The sequence below is a fragment of the Pristiophorus japonicus genome, chromosome 4 (assembly GCF_044704955.1).
Source record: "Pristiophorus japonicus isolate sPriJap1 chromosome 4, sPriJap1.hap1, whole genome shotgun sequence".
In the NCBI taxonomy this organism is placed as follows: Eukaryota; Metazoa; Chordata; class Chondrichthyes; family Pristiophoridae; genus Pristiophorus; species Pristiophorus japonicus.
In genome coordinates, this window is record NC_091980.1 from 156,524,860 (window position 1) to 156,542,293 (window position 17,434).

The following is a 17,434-nucleotide window of genomic DNA, read 5'->3' on the forward strand; positions in this document are numbered from 1 at the left end:
ACTATACTTGAGCTACTTGCTCATGATTCAAAAAACAAATTAGTTTGCAAAGTAATTTTCCAAAATCTGTTTCAAAAGAAAGTGTATTAAATATTGCACGACTGCCCAGATACAATTAGTTGTGCTACCTGGCATTTTCCCCATCTTGCAGCAACTGTACTAAGATATGTGGAACGTTCCAAATCAACCAAGAGCTAAGTGGCACTGTTGCTGCTCAATTTATTGAAAACTGACAGCATAGTACAAGAGTTAGCTTTTCATAAGTTCATCACCTAAATAGAGCGAGTGATGTTTTTAAGCAAGCACACATTGTATATGTTTTGCATCAACCTACTACAGATATGAAGCAATCGTTCAGTATATAAAACCTGATTAAACAAACACACAAAAGTAAACATTGACTATCCATGCAATTTTCTGTAAGTGAAACCATTATCAGAAATTATCATTGTGATCACAAGGTAGTAGGGTTGGCGTGTTCTGGGAGATTTCATTACATGACCTCTCGCCTTCAACTGCCTCACCTCCAAGCTCCCGACCAGATAACGAATAAATTAAAATGTTCCCTAAAAAGGGGAGGGGGGAACCCCAGTTTTATTTTAATGCCCCTACTGATTTTTCTCCCACCTTGCTTGGAGCATTGTCTGGTAGATTAATCTTTAATTCCTGGAGACTCCAAAACAATTCTGGAGGTTTGGCAACCTTACAAGGTAGGTGCACTCAGAAAATAAATCATAGGATAAAAACGACAGTACTATCAACTTAAAACTAAAAATAACTTGGCCAGTGAATTACTTCAATGTCCAAGTCATAAAACCTCCACATCCACAATTGCATGACCTCATATAGGTAGCACCCTCGCCTGAGTCAGCAGGTTGTGGGTTCAAATCCCAGACTGGAGAACATAAATCTAGGCTGACACTCCAGTGCAGTGCTGAGGGGGCGCTGCATTGTTGGAGGTGCCGTCTTTCGGATGAGACGTTAAACCGAGGCCCTGTCTGCTCTCTCAGGTGGACGTAAAAGGGCACTATTTTGAGAGAGGACAAGAGAGTTATCCCCTGGCCAATATTCATCCCTCAATCAAACAAAAACAGATTATCTGGTCATCATCATATTACTGTTTGTGGGAACTTGCTTGTGCGCAAATTGGCTGCCGCTTTTCCCACATTACAACAGTGACTACACTCCAAAAATATTTCATAGGCTGCAAAATGCTTTGAAACGTTCGGTGGTTGTGAAAGGCGCTATATAAATCCATGTCTTTCTTCTTTCATCTGGTGCCAATTTACCTGGGATTAGTGTATGAAGTGGAGATCAAAGGTTCTATTAAAGTAACATTTTAAAAGGGCTACACGCACACATTACATCAATAGACGATTGAGTTGTCTCATGAAAGCAGAAATTCAGTCTAGAAAAGTACATTTTGTACAAATTATTGCCCTATTTTTGCATAGAATATTACAGCACAGAAACAGGCCATTCAGCCCAACAGATTTATACTACACACGAGCCTCCTCTAACCCTATTTCGTATTGTTCAAGAAAATATCAGCTTCAAAATGTTGATTCACTTTTAAAAACACACGATGCCAAATAGTGCTATGGGATCCTTAAAGTCTTCCTGAACAGTGAAAGAAGACAGATGGAGCTTAGCTGAATGTGTCATCTGAAGCACAATAACTTCGACAATGAAGTCCATAGAATCACATATTTATGGCACAGGAGGCTGCCATTCAGCTCATCATGTCCATGCTGACCAAAAAAGATCTATCAAACCTAATCCCACTTTCCAACTCTTGGTCTGTAGCATTGGAGGTTACGGCACATCAAGTGCAAATGGCCTAACAAGGCACTCAGTTGTCAAGGCGGCAGCTCACCACTACCTTCTCAAGGGCAATTAGGGATGGGCAATAAATGCTGGCCTTGCCAGCAATGCCCACATTCCATGAACAAATTAAAGAAAAATAACTAAGTATATTTTAATTGGGATGAGGGTTTTTGCCTCTACCACCCTTTCAGGCAGAGCACTCCAGACCCCCAGTACCCTCTGGGTGAAAAAAGTTCTCAACTCTCTTCCAATCCTTGCACCAACTACTTTAAATCTATGCCTCCTGGTTATTGACCCCTTAATGAGAATCTGTATCAATGTAGCTACCAACTTTATATGTATTATCCGTACTAACTTCAAATGTATTAACTCTTTCTAAAATGGCCGCTCATGGTTATTGCTGACTCTTCAGATCTCACTATAGGGGAGAACAATGAGAGACTTGCTTTTGTAAAACAATCTTGAGGAACTGTCTGATCATGGGAATGTAGCAACAGATGTAGGAGCCAAACTGTGGGAATACCCAGAGAAGCAGAACTGTGCCTTCCTTGCCTGCAAAACAAAGATAAGCTGGAGATGACTTAATCTTCACTCATGATTAGGGAATTGCTTGCTTTACTGTGTAAATGACTGGTTTAGCTTGTATCTATGCCACGATAGTTAATGTGATAGGACAATGAAAAGGGGTTGTACCGATCAAGAACTGTATAACTGTGATGTTTTTGTAATGATTTTTGCTTGCTCTGGTGGATTCGACAGACTCATGGAGTCAGTGCCCCTTTATCAGAGCAAGACACTTCATCGATGAAGCCTGAATAAAGTTAGTCTGAAATATACTTTAAAGTGTTCGAGTCAGTGTATTCGCTGAAACAGATTGAGGGAAAAGAATCTGTAACAACATCTGCTAAGGGTCCTTTTTTCCACTCTATCCAGGCCCCATATATTATTATATACCTCAATCAAGTCTCCCCTCAGCCTCCTCTGTTCCAAAGAAAACAACCTCAGCCTATCCAATCTTTTCTCATACCTAACAATTCTGGCAACATCCTCAAATCTCCTCTGTACCCTCTAAGGATTGAGGGTGAGGAAGTAGTGTCTCAAACGACTGTACTATGTTTAAACAAAGGGGACTACAGTGGGATGAGGGCAGAGTTGGCTAAAGTAGACGAGGAACACAGACTAAACGATGGCACAATTGAGGAACAGTGGAGGACTTTTAAGGAGCTCTTTCAGAGTGCTCAACAAAAATATATTCCAGTGAAAAAGAAGGACAGTAAGAGAAGGGATAACCAAGGAAATAAAGGAGAGTATCAAATTAAAAACCAATGCGTATAAGGTGGCCAAGGTTAGTGGGAAACTAGAAGATTGGGAAAATTTTAAACGACAGCAAAGAATGACTAAGAAAGCAATAAAGAAAGGAAAGATAGATTACGAAAGTAAACTTGCTCAAAACATAAAAACAGATAGTAAAAGCTTTTACCGATATATAAAACAGAAGAGAGCGACTAAAGTAAATGTTGGTCCCTTAGAAGATGAGAAGGGGGATTTAATAATGGGAAATGTGGAAATGGCTGAGACCTTAAACAATTATTTTGCTTCAGTCTTCACAGTGGAAGACACAAAAACCATGCCAAAAATTGCTGGTCACGGGAATGTGGGAAGGGAGGGCCTTGACACAATCACTAGGGAGATAGTGCTGGACAGGCTCATGGGACTCAAGGTAGACAAGTCTCCTGGTCCTGATGAAATGCATCCCAGGGTATTAAAAGAGATGGCGGAAGTTATAGCAAATGCATTCGTTATAATCTACCAAAATTCTCTGGAATCTGGGGAGGTACCATCGGATTGGAAAGCAGCTAATGTAATGCCTCTGTTTAAAAAAAGGGGGCAGACAAAGGCAGGTAACTATAGGCCGGTTAGTTTAACATCTGTAGAGGGGAAAATGCTTGAAGCTATCATTAAGGAAGAAATAGCGGGACATCTAGATAGGAATAGTGCAATCAAGCAGACGCAACATGGATTCATGAAGGGGAAATCATGTTTAACTAATTTACTGGAATTCTTTGAGGATATAACGAGCATGGTGGATAGAGGTGTACCGATGGATGTGGTGTATTTAGATTTCCAAAAGGTATTTTGATAAGGTGCCACACAAAAGGTTACTGCAGAAGATAAAGGTACGCGGAGTCAGTGGAAATGTAATAGCATGGATAGAGAATTGGCTGGCTAACAGAAAGCAGAGAGTCTGGATAAATGGGTCCTTTTCGGGTTGGAAATCGGTGGTTAGTGGTGTGCCACAGGGATCGGTGCTCGGACCACAACTGTTTACAATATACATAGATGACCTGGCAGAGGGAACAGAATGTAGACAAAATTTGCAGATGACACAAAGATTAGTGGGAAAGCGGGTTGTGTAGAGGACACAGAGAGGCTGCAAAGAGATTTAGATAGGTTAAGCGAGTGGGCTAAGATTTGGCAGATGGAATACAATGTCGGAAAATGTGAGGTCATCCACCTTGGGGGGGAAAAAAAAAAACAGTAAAAGGGATTATTATTTGAATGGGGAGAAATTACAACATGCTGCGGTGCAGAGGGACCTGGGGTCCTTGTGAATCCCAAAAAGTTAGTTTGCAGGTGCAGCAGGTAATCAGGAAGGCGAATGGAATGTTGGCCTTCATTGCGAGAGAGATGGAGTACAAAAGCCGGGAGGTCCTGCTGCAACTGTACAGGGTATTGGTGAGGCCGCACCTGGAGTACTGCGTGCAGTTTTGGTCACCTTACTTAAGGAAGGATATACTAGCTTTGGAGGGGGTACAGAGACGATTCACTAGGCTGATACCGGAGATGAGGGGGTTACCTTATGATAGATTGAGTAGACTGGGTCTTTACTCGTTGGAGTTCAGAAGGATGAGGGGTGATCTTATAGAAACATTTAAAATAATGAAAGGGATAGACAAGATAGAGGCAGAGAGGTTGTTTCCATTGGTCGGGGAGACTAGAACTAGGGGGCACAGCCTCCAAAATATGGGGGAGCCAATTTAAAACCGAGTTGAGAAGGAATTTCTTCTCCCAGAGGGTTGTGAATCTGTGGAATTCTCTGCCCAAGGAAGCAGTTGAGGCTAGCTCATTGAATGTATTCAAGTCACAGATGGATAGATTTTTAACCAATAAGGGAATTAAGCGTTACGGGAAGCGGGTGGGTAAGTGGAGCTGAGTCCACGGCCAGATCAGCCATGATCTTGTTGAGTGGCGGAGCAGGCTCGAGGGGCTAGATGGCCTACTCCTGTTCCTAATTCTTATGTATGTTCTTATGTACAGTGCAATCACATCTTTCCTGTAACGCGGTGACCAGAACTGCGCGCAGTACTCTAGCTGTGGCCTAACTAGTTCAAGCGTAACCTCATCTGCAAACTTCTTAATCATACCCCCTATTTTGAAGTCTAAATCATTGATATATGTCACAATAAGCAAGGGGCTTAGTACTGAGCCCTGCGGAACAGCCTTCCAGTCATAACACCCGCCAACCATTACCCTTTGCTTCCTGCCACTGAGCCAATTTTGGATCCAACTTGCCACTCTCCCTTAGGTCCCATGGCTTTTACTTTTCTAACCAGTCTGCCATGAGGGACCTGGTCAAAATCCTTGCTGAAATCCATCCAGACTACATCAAATGCACTACCCTCATCAATCCTTCATGTTACCTCCTCATAAAATTCTATCAAATTAGTCAGACACGGCCATCCCTTAACAAATCCGTGCTGACCATCCTTGATTAATCCGTGCTGTTCTAAATGGCAATTAATACGGTCAGTCAGAATGTTTTCCAATAATTTACCCACCACCTGGATTAGGCTGACTGGCCTATAACTACTCGGTCTATCCCTTTTTAAACAACAGTTAGGACGAGAACTTTAGTCTTCTTGAAACAGTGCTGTGCCATCTTAAAACACCCATATCTGCAGCAGGCAGGTGGGCTGTGGCCTTATTTCATTTGAAGGAGGGCACTTTGAACAATGAACCTGTTATCTTCTACCCAATTCCCAATTGCCTGCAGCCAAGAGAACAGCTGGGCAAGAACCTACCAGACCACCATGTCACTCTAAGCTAGCTACCAAGTGCACAACCGCAGCAGCCTGGATAAATTCTAGCCCTGGTTTGTGGGAAGGTACCGACACTGCTTACTACCTCCCTACAGCAGCGCTACCGAGATCAACACCTCAACAGCAACAGAAACATAGAAAATAGGTACAGGAGCAGGCCATTCAGCCCTTCTAGCCTGCACCGCCATTCAATGAGTTCATGGCTGAACATGAAACTTCAGTACCCCCTTCCTGCTTTCTCGCCATACCCCTTGATCCCCCGAGTAATAAGGACTTCATCTAATTGTCTTTTGAATATATTTAGTGAATTGGCCCCAACCACTTTCTGTGGCAGAGAATTCCACAGGTTCACCACTCTCTGGGTGAAGAAGTCTCTCCTCATCTCGGTCCTAAATGGCTTACCCCTTATCCTTAGACTGTGACCCCTGGTTCTGGACTTCCCCAACATTGGGAACATTCTTCCTGCATCTAACCTGTCTAAACCCGTCAGAATTTTAAATGTTTCTATGAGATCCCCTCTCATTCTTCTGAACTCCAGTGAATACAAGCCCAGTTGATCCAGTCTTTCTTGATAGGTCAGTCCCACCATCCCGGGAATCAGTCTGGTGAATCTTCGCTGCACTCCCTCAATAGCAAGAATGTCCTTCCTCAAGTTAGGAGACCAAAATTGTACATAATACTCCAGGTGTGGCCTCACCAAGGCCCTGTACAACTGTAGCAACACCTCCCTGCCCCTGTACTCAAATCCCCTCGCTATGAAGGCCAACATGCCATTTGCTTTCTTAACCGCCTGCTGTACCTGCATGCCAACCTTCAATGACTGATGTACCATGACACCCAGGTCTCGTTGCACCTTCCCTTTTCCTAATCTGTCACCATTCAGATAATAGTCTATCTCTCTGTTTTTACCACCAAAGTGGATAACCTCACATTTATCCACATTATACTTCATCTGCCATGCATTTGCCCACTCACCTAACCTATCTAAGTCACTCTGCAGCCTCATAGCATCCTCCTCGCAGCTCACACTGCCACCCAACTTAGTGTCATCCGCAAATTTGGAGATACTACATTTAATCCCCTCATCTAAATCATTAATGTACAATGTAAACAGCTGGGGCCCCAGCACAGAACTGTGCGGTACCCCACTAGTCACTGCCTGCCATTCTGAAAAGTACCCATTTACTCCTACTCTTTGCTTCCTGTCTGACAACCAGTTCTCAATCCACGTCAGCACACTACCCCCAATCCCATGTGCTTTAACTTTGCACATTAATCTCTTGTGTGGGACCTTGTCGAAAGCCTTCTGAAAGTCCAAATATACCACATCAACTGGTTCTCCTTTGTCCACTTTACTGGAAACATCCTCAAAAAATTCCAGAAGATTTGTCAAGCATGATTTCCCCTTCACAAATCCATGCTGACTTGGACCTATCATGTCACCATTTTCCAAATGCGCTGCTATGACATCCTTAATAATTGATTCCATCATTTTACCCACTACTGAGGTCAGGCTGACCGGTCTATAATTCCCTGTTTTCTCTCTCCCTCCTTTTTTTTTTTTTAAAAGTGGGGTTACATTGGCTACCCTCCACTCGATAGGAACTGATCCAGAGTCAATGGAATGTTGGAAAATGACTGTCAATGCATCCGCTATTTCCAAGGCCACCTCCTTAAGTACTCTGGGATGCAGTCCATCAGGCCCTGGGGATTTATCGGCCTTCAATCCCATCAATTTCCCAACACAATTTCCCGACTAATAAAGATTTCCCTCAGTTCCTCCTCCCTACTAGACCCCTCTGACCCCTTTTATATCCGGAAAGTTGTTTGTGTCCTCCTTAGTGAATACTGAACCAAAGTACTTGTTCAATTGGTCTGCCATTTCTTTGTTCCCCGTTATGACTTCCCCTGATTCTGACTGCAGGGGAGCTACGTTTGTCTTTACTAACCTTTTTCTCTTTACATACCTATAGAAACTTTTGCAATCCGCCTTAATGTTCCCTGCAAGCTTCTTCTCATACTCCATTTTCCCTGCCCTAATCAAACCCTTTGTCCTCCTCTGCTGAGTTCTAAATTTCTCCCAGTCCCCAGGTTCGCTGCTATTTCTGGCCAATTTGTATGCCACTTCCTTGGCTTTAATACTATCCCTGATTTCTCTCGATAGCCACGGTTGAGCCACCTTCCCTTTTTTATTTTTACGCCAGACAGGAATGTACAATTGTTATAATTCGTCCATGCGGTCAAAAGGTGTGCACCTCACTGCGGAGGTGTGCACCACAGAGTCGGGCAATACCAGGGCAAAGAAATGGTTTGGGCAGGTGCAGTTTAGAACACCCAGATTAGATTATAGTCTTGTAAATAAATTTCCAGATATCCGTTACGACTGATAATAAATATGCTGGTTTAATTTATGTGGGTTTTTTTTTGTGTCAGCAGCTATCAGCGTGGTCATTTACGACATACCCTTGATGGTCTAGAGGATTAATGATTGCTGTTATTACTCCAAATTTTAGAATATGCAGTTTATTAGTATGACATTCAACAGCAATAAAATTTAATCCAGAGTGTTGCTTGATGAATCATCCTCAAAATCATGTGACCGTTTATGGAGTGCCTAAAGTTCAGTAATTCTACAGGGGCTTAAATCACTGAAATTAAAAGCAGAAACTTTCAAAAAGGTGGGTGCTTCTTATTGATAAAAATAACAAAAAAAAATTAACCAGTGAGAGCCAAGGAGGAGACATACTGAGCTTTATTAATTCGACTACATAAATAGCTTTAAGAGAAAAGAGAGTTAGGGCTAGAAATTCGGTTGGTTAGCAGCACCCATTAGCTCTAACGGGGCGCAAAGCACCTCCCGTCCGAGCATACGCTGTCGGTGCCTGCCACAAACTTCAGTGAAGGTTTAGCAGCGGCGTTGACCGTTTGCGCTGCGCTCACTCACGCCGCCCACTCGGTGACGTCAGCCCCGCCTTTTCAAAATTCAGTCTTTCAGCTGCCATAGCGCCTGGCATGAGAAAACAGTCAGTCCAGTGACGATCCCGGTTGAACATCGCCCGGAGTGCAAGGTAAGTACTGAAATTTCACTTTTTCAACTTTTATTTATTTGTTGCTGCAGTAGGGAAGTGTGGGTGAGGTTTTTGAATTTTTCAACAGGATGTGTGTTTTCATCTTTAGGCGCTAGGATGTCGGCATTCTAGCAGCAAAAATTGAGGAGGCCTCCTGCACTATCTCTGAGCGTTCCACTCTCCTCTTGGGGTGATACAACTGAATATCCCACTTTGAGGCGGTAGACATCGCTTGGCATTAAAGGTAGTGTCCTGGTGGCGGTGCCGCCGCCCTATAGTGGGCAAAACCAAATTTATAGCCACTAGTTTCTTGGCCAATATCCATTTTTTTTTTTTAAATCCTGAACTTAACAAAAGCTTTCAAGTAGCTTTTCACACAATTGGATTGTTAATTGAAATCCACAGTTTCCTTCTATGACAACCCCGAAGTAAAAGCCCTTGTTCTTTCCAAATACTGTTTTATGTGCTTCCAAACAGATTATGATGGAACTCTTAATTGGTACTCCTACCTGACACAATTATCTTCACTGATACTATGCCGTCAATCCAACTAGCACTAACTACTGCAACCATATTATGGTGAAAAGAATAATTACGGACAAAGAATTATTCCACACACCATTGATTGGTCCTCTCCGCGTTCAACCAGAACACTGCACCATTTTAGAAGTACATGTGTGCACAATCTACTTTTGAAACAATCTCTTCCAAATCTCTTCCAGTGGAATCTCAACCATTTCAACTAAAATCAAAGTTCACTGCACTGTTGTCAGCTCAATTGAACTTTTCACCCCGGTTGTCAGAAATAGGATTCCATTATAATTATGGTGGAGAGCATGTAATATGTACTCCATACTCAATATGTGTAACAGATTATAAACTCCAGTACTTTACTCCTTTGAGATTGGAAGAGCTCAAAAAGTGACTCTGATATTAAAATACATCAATTCAAATTTCCATGGCAAATCACTTTAGTTCTGAAAGCTACAACCCAATTAAAAGCAACAATTATCTCCACCAAGGTCAATTTGAAATTTGGGGTCAACTCCTTAAAATTGTGAACCACCAATCCCCACACTACGGGCCCAAGTTTCCGCCCTCTAAGAACAGCGCACCTCCATAAGGTGCGTCAATTTTCTGGAATAAAAAGGGCGGCGAAAACTTATCTTGTGATTCTGCGAGCTCCTTAGGACGTCTTTGTGCTCGGCGTGGCGCTGCACAAGGGGTCGGGGGCGGAGCCAGGTCTCTGCGCTGAAACCAGTGCCGGGACCTCTGCAGATGCGCACGCATGTGCAGTAGCTCCTTACCCCCGAGGCTGCGTGGGAGGGGCCTGAAGTACGCCCAGGCCGAATGGGCTTCCCGGGCGAAGATCGGACTCGGGCCTCCCTCCCTCCTGCTCCCCACCCACCCCCGCCCCGCCCTGTTCAGCTCCCGCTCCCCCTCCCCACACACCCACCCCCCGTTCAGCCGCTCCCCCTCCTCCCCCTCCACGTCGTCGGCGGGGACCGCTCGCCCGGCATCTTGCTGGGGGCGGGCCCCGCCCGGAGTCTTCGGCAGCGGCCAGGCATCTGTGTCGTCATCGGTCTCTCCCTCTCTCTCCCTCTCCCTCCCCCCCACCTCCTCCTCTCAAAATGGGCATGTAATTTGCAAATTAATTCAAAATAGATAATTGCAAGATGATGATTACAGTTTTGGTCTCCTTATTTAATGAGGGATATATTTGCATTGAAGGCAGTTCAGAGAAAGTTCACTAGGTTGATTCTGGAAATGATGTGGTTGTCTTCTGAAGAAAGGTTGAGCAGGTTGGGCCTATACTCATTGGAGTTTAGAAGAATGAGAGGTGATCTTATTGAAACATGCAAGACTCTCAAGGGGCTTGACAGGGTAGATGCAGAGAGGATGTTTCCCCTCGTGGGTGAATTTAGAACTAGGGGGCAGAGTTTCAGCATAAGGGGTCGCACATTTAAAATGGAGATGAGGAGGACTTACTTCTCGGAGGGTCGTGAATCTTTAGAATTTTCTACCCCAGAGAGCTGTTGAAGCTGGGTCATTGCATATATTTAAGGTAGAGGCAGACAGATTTTTGAACTATTGGGGTGTCAAGAGTTATGGGAAGCAGACAGAATTGTGGAGTTGAGGCCAAGATCAGATCAGCCATGATCTTATTGAATGGCGGAGCAGGCTAGAGGGGCCAAATGGCCTACTCCTGCTCTTATTTCTTATAGTCTATGTTCTTAGAACACGGCTAAAATCGATAGATTTTTGGGCACTGAAGGAATCAAGGGATCTGGGAATAGGATGGTTAAGTGGAGTTGATGTAGAAGTTCAACCAAGATCTTATTGAATGGTGGAGCAGGCTAAATGGGCTGTATGAGCTCCTCTTCTTCCAATTTATGTTCTTCTAACAGTTTAAATGGGGTAGAGGAGCAAAGGGATCTAGGAGTACATATATACAGATGTATATACAGATATACAAATCACTAGGTCTTTTAGGATTATGAAAATGATTGATGGGGTATAGACTTGGAAGATGTTACACACCCTTGCATGATAAATGAAAGGAGGAGGAGGAAGAACGCTACTTGTAATATTTTTTTTTCTAAACTAGTCACATTACTTTCAAGAGTTTAGTCTATCTGGGCACTATCCGGTTTCTATAGATATCATTCCTATTTATAGTAAATCTTGTGTGAAGCCCAGTTTACAATCTCTTAAAAACTTACATCCGTTTACACATTTATTCTATTGCAAGGGAATTGGATAAATACTTGAAGGGAAAATTTTGCAGGGCTATGGGGAAAGCGCAGGGAGTGGGACTAACTGGATAACTACCAAAAAGCTGGCACAGCCTCCTTCTGTGCTATATCATTCTATGATTCTATGTGATGACTGCTCAAGCTTCTTTACTCCAAAGCAAGCAAAATGTACAGAACACTGAATATACCAAGAGCCACTTAGTATAACTTGTGTTCATGTACCTTTACAAAAATAAACACATGTATGCTAGACCGCTTCAGTGAGCCCTTTACTTAACATAAAAGCTCAATCTCTTCCTCCCCTTGAAGTCTACTAATGACAGGTTGACTTTTTGATGTCTGTCTTGATTCTACAATGACTTTCTTCAAAGAGATCAAAAGAATTTGTAAACACCTCGATGAGTGATGGCTTCCTGAATGACATGTTGCTAATGAATTAGACCATTTGTGTACCATTATCACTTCTGACATTTAATCTTAGACGACCAACTAGCTCATTTTTTATGGCAAAGCCCACCTCATGGAGGTGGTGTTCTTCTTCTAGTTTACCTCTCTAGAAGAACATGTAACCACCACCTTGTTCCCTGAGCTGGCCTTCCCCTTCCAGCCAGATCTCGCTTAGGGTGGCGATGTCTATGTCAAAGCGTATGTCTATGTCTTCGCCATAAAAAATGGGCTAGTTGGCCATCTCAGAGACTCCCCTTGCGGGATAAACGAACGGTCATGACCCTTTGGCTCAACGTAGCCTAGAAGCAATGCGCTACGGTCATCTGTGCACACGCCCCAACACTGGAAGCTACAGACGAGATCAAAGAGAAATTCTACTCAACCTTAAAGAATCCCTGTCCAGAGTACCAACGGGCGACAAGCTAATCCTTCTTGGCGACTTTAACGCCAGAGTTGGAAAGGACACGAGTCTCTGAGGAGATGTGATTGGCAGAGAGAGGGTAGGGAAAACCAACTCCAATGGTACCCTCCTGCTGACAAAATGCTTACAACATGGCCTTGCCATAACCAACACCTTGTTCCGTCAGAAAAACTACAACCAAACTTCATGGCAACACCCCCGATCGAAGCACTGGCATCTGCTAGGACTAAGTCATCGTCCGAGTGAGGGACCGCAAGGACGTGCACATCACTCATGCCATGACAGGAGCCGACGACTGCTGGACGGATCACCGCCTAATCCTCTCGGTGATGTCCATCAATGTTGCCCAAAAACAGCGACGGCAACAGAAACAATGCCGCACGAAAATCAACGCTGGAGCATGCTAAGAAAGTGCTATTCAGCCAATGCCTCACTACCAACCTGGCGAGTCAAAGTGATCCAGAGACGCAGGGTGCTCATGGTGCCTCGTCTGCCCTCAAGGCCTCCATAATCAAGACCTCTGAGACGACGCTCGGTCACTCGACCAGGAAACACCAAGACTGGTTCGACGAGAACAACCAGGAAATCCAGCAGTTAATAAGCTGCAAGCACAAGGCATTCTTTAATTGTAAACAGCAAGACAACTCGAGTGCCAGAAAACAAATCTACAGACGTCTGAAGACAAGTCCAACCAAAAACTCGCAAAATAAAGAACAGATGGTGGGTTGAGAAAGCACAGGAGATCCAGCAACTAGTCAACAATCATGACGTGCGTGGATTCTTCAGTGCAGTAAAGACCACCTAGGGGCCAAGCACCCAAGATTCTAGCCCATTGTGGTCGAAGAATGGAGAAGTTTTAAGCAAGGACAGAGAAGCAGTCAGTGCTCGCTAGAAGGAGCACTTTGAAGATCTCCTCAACCGAGACTCTGCCTTTGACATGAATGTACTCGACTCCATCCCACAGCATGCTACGCACCATCATCTCAGTACAACCCCAACCCTACACGAGGTTGAAAGGCCATTCGACAACTAAGGAACAAGGCCCTAGGAGCGGATGGAATATAAGAACATAAGAATTAGGAACACAAGTAGGACATCTAGCCCCTCGAACCTGCTCCGCCATTCAACAAGATCATGGCTGATCTGGCCGTGGACTCAGCTCCACTTACCCGCCCGTTCCCCGTAACGCTTAATTCCCTTATTGGTTAAAAATCTATCCATCTGTGATTTGAATACAGCCAATGAGCTAGCCTCAATTGCTTCCTTGGGCAGAGAATTCCACAGATTCACAACTCTCGGAGAAGAAATTCCTTCTCAACTCGGTTTTAAATTGGCTCCCCCATATTTTGGAGGCTGTGCCCCCTAGATCTAGTTTTCCCGACCAGTGGAAACAACTACTCTGCCTCTATCTTGTCGATCCCTTTCATTATTTTAAATGTTTGTATAAGATCACCCTCATCCTTCTGAACTCCAACGAGTAAAGACCCAGTCTACTCAATCTATCATCATAAGGTAACCCCCTCATCTCCGGTATCAGCCTAGTGAATCGTCTCTGAACCCCCTCCAAAGCTAGTATATCCTTCCTTAAGTAAGGTGACCAAAACTGCACGCAGTACTCCAGGTGCGGCCTCACCAATACCCTGTACAGTTGCAGCAGGACCGCCCTGCTTTTGTACTCCATCCCTCATTCAACATTCCATTCACCTTCTTGATTACCTGCTGCACCTGCAAACTAACTTTTTGGGATTCATGCACAAGGACCCCCAGGTCCCTCTGCACCGCAGCATGTTGTAATTTCTCCCCGTTCAAATAATATTCCCTTTTATTGTTTCCTCCCCCCACCCCACCCCCCCCCCCCGCCGAGGTGGATGACCTCACATTTTCCGACATTGTATTCCATCTGCCAAACCTTAGCCCATTCGCTTAACCTATCTAAATCTCTTTGCAGCCTCTCTGTGTCCTCTACACAACGCACTTTCCCACTAATCTTTGTGTCATCTGCAAATTTTGTTACACTAACTACACTCTGTCCCCTCTTCCAGGTCATCTATGTATATTGTAAACAGTTATGGTCCCAGCACCGATCACTGTGGCACACCACTAACCACCGATTTCCAACCCGAAAAGGACCCATTTATCCCGACTCTGCTTTGTTAGCCAGCCAATTCTCTATCCATGCTAATACATTTCCACTGACTCCGCGTACCTTTATCTTCTGCAGTAACCTTTTGTGTGGCACCTTATCGAATGCCTTTTGGTATACCTTTATCCACCATGCTCGTTATATCCTCAAAGAATTCCAGTAAATTAGTTAAACATAATTTCCCCTTCATGAATCCATGTTGCGTCTGCTTGATTGCACTATTCCTATCTAGATGTCCCGCTATTTCTTCCTTAAATGATAGCTTCAAGCATTTTCCCCACTACAGATGTTAAACTAACCGACCTATAGTTACCTGCCTTTTGTCTGCCCCCTTTTTTAAACAGAGGCGTTACAGTAGCTGCTTTCCAATCCGATGGTACCTCCCCAGAGTCCAGAGAATGTTGGTAGATTATAACGAATGCATCTGCTATAACTTCCGCCATCTATTTTAATACCCTGGGATGCATTTCATCCGGACTAGGAGACTTGTCTACCTTGAGTCCCATGAGCTTGTCCAGCACTACCTCCCGAGTGATAGTGATTGTCTCAAGGTCCTCCCTTCCCACATTCCCGTGACCAGCAATTTTTGGCATGGTTTTTGTGTCTTCCACTGTGAAGATCGAAGCAAAATAATTGTTTAAGGTCTCAGCCATTTCCACATTTCCCATTATTAAATCCCCCTTCTCATCTTCTAAGGGAGCAACATTTAATTTAGTCACTCTCTTCCGTTTTATATATCGGTAAAAGCTTTTACTATCTGTTTTTATGTTTTGCGCAAGTTTACTTTCATAATCTATCTTTCCTTTCTTTATTGCTTTCTTAGTCATTCTTTGCTGTCTTTTAAAATTTTCCCAATCTTCTAGGTTCCCACTAACCTTGGCCACCTTATATGCATTGGTTTTTAAATTTGATACTCTCCTTTATTTCCTTGGTTATCCACGGCTGGTTATCTCTTCTCTTACCGCCCTTCTTTTTCACTGGAATATATTTTTGTTGAGCACAACGAAAGAGCTCCTTAAAAGTCCTCCACTGTTCCTCAATTGTGCCACCGTTTAGTCTGTGTTCCCAGTCTACTTTAGCCAACTCTGCCCTCATCCCACTGTAGTCCCCTGTGTTTAAGCATAGTACGCTCGTTTGAGACACTACTTCCTCACCCTCAATCTGTATTACAAATTCAACCATACTGTGATCACTCATTCCGAGAGGATCTTTTACCAGTAGATCGTTTATTATTCCTGTCTCATTACACAGGACCAGATCTAAGATAGCTTGCTCCCTTGTAGGTTCTGTAACATACTGTTCTAAGAAACAATCCCGTATGCATTCTATGAATTCCTCCTCAAGGCTACCCCGTGCGATTTGATCAATCGATATGTAGGTTAAAATCCCCCATGATTACTGCCGTTCCTTTTTCACATGCCTCCATTATTCCCTTGATTATTGTCCGCCCCACCGTGAAGTTATTATTTGGGGGCCTATAAACTACGCCCACCAGTGACTTTTTTCCCTTACTATCTCTAATCTCCACCCACAATGATTCAACATTTTGTTCATTTGAGCCAATATCGTCTCTCAACTGCCCTGATATCATCCTTTATTAACAGAGCTACCCCACCTCCTTTCACTTCTTGTCGATCTTTCCGAATTGTCAGATACCCCTGTATGTTTAATTCCCAGTCTTGGCCACCCTGCAACCACGTTTCAGTAATGGCTACCAAATCATACCCATTTGCAATGATTTGTGCCGTCAACTCATTTACTTTGTTTTGAATGCTGCGTCTGTTTAGGTAAAGTGTTTTAATACTAGTTTTTAAACCATGATTTTTAGTTTTGACCCCTCCTACAGCCCCTTTATATTCATACATATTGTCCCTTCCTATCATCTTGTGGTTTACACTTACCCCAGTGCTACTCTGCTCTGTTGCCTCCTGCCTTTTGCATTCTTTCTTGGGGTCCTGTTCATCTGAGCTCTCACCCACTCTAACTAGCTCAGAGCCCTCTCCTGGGTTCCGAATACTCCTCGCATTGAGGCACCGAGCTTTCAGGCTTGCCTTTTTGTTACACTTTGACCCTTTAGAATTTTGCTGTACAGTGGCCTATTTTGTTTTTTGCCTTTGGTTTCTCTGCCCTCACAATATCTGTCGAAGCACCAAAACATGACGGAGAAGCACTCTTGGCGCGAATACATGAGATCATTTTTCTTATTTGGAAGGAGGAGAGCATGCCAGGGGATCTCGGATGCCGTAATCGTGACCATCTTCAAGAAAGAAGATAAGTCCGATTGCGGTAACTACAGAGGAATTTCCCTGCTGTCTACCACAGGGAAAGTTATCGCTAAGAATCCTCCTCAACCGTCTTTTCCCTGTGGCAGAGTCGCAATGCGGTTTCCGCCCACTAAGGGGCACAATGGACATGATCTTCACCGCGCGACAAATTTAAGAGAAATGCAGGGAACACCACCACCTTTGACCTGACAAAGGCCTTTGACATTGAGCATGGGGCTCAAAATTGGCCAGGAGTTGCTCCGTTTTTTTGGAGCTACTTGATTTTTCTGGAGTATCTTAAAAATCCCCATTTTGCACATTCAATTTGCGCCAATGTAAGTGAGTTAGTTAGGATTTTTACATTACCAGCTACTTACGCCCATTTTGGCCACTTTGGACAGCTAATAG

At 43.9% G+C, this 17,434-nt stretch overlaps 1 protein-coding gene across 10 annotated transcripts in view; it reads right to left on the reverse strand.

Annotated features, from left to right (window-relative positions):
• Positions 1-17,434, reverse strand: part of LOC139263125 (protein numb homolog) — a 228,782-nt gene that overhangs the window by 95,323 nt on the left and 116,025 nt on the right. The window contains exon 2 of one of the 10 annotated variants that reach the window (XM_070878704.1): positions 13,061-13,221. The exons of the other annotated variants lie outside the window; for them this stretch is intronic. The gene's annotated coding sequence lies outside the window, so the exon portion shown is untranslated. The remainder of the gene's footprint in view (positions 1-13,060; positions 13,222-17,434) is intronic. 10 annotated transcript variants of the gene reach the window in all.